Here is a 3,551-nt window from a genome sequence, read left to right as displayed (position 1 = left end):
TGGAAAGGTGTTGGGCTATGTGAAGCACCGGGGACACCGTTGGGGGGGGGGCAGGGAGCTCAGTCTGAAGTCCCAGGGACAGCCAGAGCTGGCTCGAGGGTCCCTGGGCCTGCAGGGCAGCTGGGGACCATCTGGTTCTCAGGCTCTTGGGTAATCAGGCTCTGCTGGAAGACTTGGAAGAGCTGAGAGTGAAGTGGGGGCCCACAGGCTGGACTGGCCCAAGGCCGAAGGGGATACGGGGAGAGTGCTCCAGCTGAGTCCCACAGGGATGAGAGTTCTTGGCATAAACCACAGTCGCAGGTGGTTGGCTTGGCTGGGTTGCTTGGGTTAGTAGCCGCAGTGGCTGGGAACGCAGAGAGGTCTTCTGCGGGAGATTAGACGAGGCTCTTTAGGCGAAGGCCTTCTCCGTTGCTCCCTACAGCGGATCCCGATGAAAAGAGACAATCCATGGTTTTAAGGCTTTTATTGTCATGGTGGAAAGTGGATGAGTAAAACTGTACCCCAGTTTCTCAGGGCCTGAGGTTAAATACCTTTTGCAGGGAGGAGTGTCTGGGAAGGAAAGCTTAATTGGCTTAGGCCTTCTTGCCTTTAGGTACCTCATTAATATAGAGATCTGTCTTGAGGCTACATGGCCTGTGGTCACGTCCTCTACCTGTGAAGGAGCTAGGGGCATTGCCCTTAAGTGACTGAAGGACACAAATCTATGGAGGGCTGCAGCCTCGTGTCAGGAGCCTAGTGTCTGGGGGCACGGTGAAATGCCTGCCATCCCTCCAGGTCACCTGGGGTCCCTCAAGGTCACCTGGGGTCACTGGGGTTTCCAGCCTGTGCTCAATCAGAAACCAGGCTGGACAGATAGAAAGCTCCATGTTCTCAGCTCAGGGGGGCCCCTGCTCTCTGACCTTGTTTGTGTGAGTGACACAGGCCTAAGACATGGGGGGGTGGGACCTGATGTCCCTGGATAGCCCACTCTCTGGGTTGCTCACCCTCTTGTGACTTCATTGCTGTCTTTTCAAAGCTGTCTAGGGCCTTAGACCAGAGAGCTAAGGGCAGCAATGGAGTTTTATCATTAATGCCCCCCACAGTCAACAGGCTTTCTGGTCCTGGGGCAAATTTGTGGGGCCACATCACTCTTTAACAAGCCACCAGTGGAGACAGAGCAGGGACCAGGAAGCCCTTCAGTGGGATTGACCCACAGGACCATGAGAAACTTCTACAGAAGTTTCTGTAGAGAGACTAGAAGGTTCTTTACAGAAGGCTATATGAGCAGAGCTCTGAGGCTGGACGGATACCAGCCTAGGCAAATGTTCCATGCAGAGGGCACAAGTTGGAAAAGGTGTGAAACTCAGCTCTCAGGGGCAGGTGAGGAACAGGCCCGTGTGAGGAGCAGGCTAGTGGGCCTCTGGTGACTCAGGAGACTACTGTAGAGGCCTCCCAGACTGGTTTTGAACTCTCTGTACCACAAACAGGCCTTGAACTTGTGTTCTTCCTACCATAGTCCCCCAAATAGCTCAAATTAGAGGCCTGTACCCAGTGAGCTATACTCCCAGGCTGGGGAATTTGTATTTTTTGAGGTTTGGGGCCATCAGAGGCTTTTTAGGAAGGTGTTTTGAATATTAGTATCAATAACTAATATTTATCAGGCATCTATTGTGTTCTGTACATGGCTCTCACACAACCACATGTAATCTAAACCTCACGTCAGCCCGTGTGGTGAGTACTGTGATCCCCTGCCCCCGTCCCATGCCATCTTTTATATGCAGAACCTGAACCACAGACGTGGAAGCAACCATATTCATATAATCCGGGAAGGAAGGGGCAGGCCCAGACCCAAAGGCCAATGCTCTTATCCTTTTGAGCTACAGCCTAAACTTTACCCCATGCAAAAATCTTAGCACAGAAGGAACCACAAGACTCCCCAGTTCCCAGCCTCCCTGAGGCCCAATATGAGACTGAGTTTCCCAGGAGTGCAGAGCAGAAGCCATGTGAGGCTGGATGGGTGAGTCTGGGTTGCAGGAGGGGTCCCATCCTAACCTTTGAGGGTGTCACAGTGGTTATCATTGTGTTTGAGGCAGAATCCAAATTCCTTGCTGTGGCCGACAAAGCCATTCTGTGATTGGGCCTGTGGATTGCCCAAAGCCTCCCCACAATGTGCTAACTTCTCCCATCACTAGTTTACCACGATGCGATGTGTCTCCATTGCTCTTCCCTCTGCCAAGAACAGCCTTGCAATTGACTGCCATGTGGTCCGGCTCCTCGCTGTCAGTGAAACGTTACCTCCTCTGAGGTGATCGCCTCTCTAACTTACCTCCACGCCCTCATATTGTTTATTTTCTCATTGCAATTATGATGATCTCATAGAACTCTTTTTGGCTTCTGTATTTCTCTCTTCTATCTAATATGTGAGCATCGGGAGGTTAGGGAAGCACCTTATTTGCGATGCTGCAGCCTTGAGTCTTCAACACACACAGCACATGCTGCATAAGTTTTTGTTACATTTTCTTCTGTTGATGGCCTATCTTCCCCTCGGCTAGAGACCTCACTGTGGCCAGGACTTCCAGACCCAGCATGGGGCCTTAACATGACCAAGGGATGGTGCACTTGGTCATAGCCATTGTCATGGGCTACCCTTTGTGTGTGTGGGGGGGTTAGACTGAGGAGGCTGCTGACTCAGCGGGGCTGTGTACCCATCCAGCTTGGCATAGGGATCCTCTCTCTCTCTCTCTCTCTCTCTCTCTCTCTCTCTCTCTCTCTCTTCTGAAGAGAGAGGGCCAATTTAACACTGGGCCTTGGCACCCTCAGCGGGCCTAGTTTACAATGAGTGCCCAAGAGTCTCACTCTCTGAAGAAGGTTGTGCTGCTGGACCAGGCTCACCGGCAGGTGGCTGAAATCCAGTCTGAAATCCAGTCTAAGCGTTGCCCTTCCGACACTGTAGGGAAGGGGAGGTGGGGTCGCACTGCCAGGGGAGGGGCCTTCTTTGTGCAGAGGCTAGTGGGGCCCAAACAGAGACACTAGATGTGCGGCCTCTGGCGGCAAGGATGACATATCTGGGACTCTAAAGTCCCTGCCCTTCTCCGCAGCAAGGATTACCTTGCCATGCCTTCAGGGTCCTTTATCTGCTCCTCTGCTGGACCAACGAAGAAGGATGAATATGGGTAACAGTCTGTGCGTCAGACCCTCACTTCTCTCAGGATCACATAGTGTATAATAATCACAGATGCACACGGTCGCAGAAAGCGACTCGCCTAATCTGAAGCTGTGACAGGTCTTGCCTGGCACCCCTAGTTTCTCCCTGGCAATGCTTTCAGCCTTCCCGCGCTCCGCGCGTTCACTGCACCGGCCTGTGCGTCTGGAACATCTTTCCCCGAGCCCGAGCTCTCCTCCATATGCTTCCTTCTCTCCCCACCTCCGCGGGGAAACCAGAGGGCCAGAGCCTAGCCGGGCTCGTCCTTGTGTCTACGGCTCCCAGCACCTGCGCGCGCACAGAGCAGGGTCGTGGGGCTCGGACCGAGAGAGGAGGGGACAAGGACAGGCGGGGGAGGAGAGAGGCGGCG

This window comes from Grammomys surdaster, unplaced genomic scaffold (assembly GCF_004785775.1).
Source record: "Grammomys surdaster isolate TR1022 unplaced genomic scaffold, NIH_TR_1.0 100, whole genome shotgun sequence".
In the NCBI taxonomy this organism is placed as follows: domain Eukaryota; kingdom Metazoa; phylum Chordata; class Mammalia; order Rodentia; family Muridae; genus Grammomys; species Grammomys surdaster.
The sequence above is the reverse complement of the archived record's forward strand: the minus strand, read 5'-3'. Positions refer to the sequence as shown.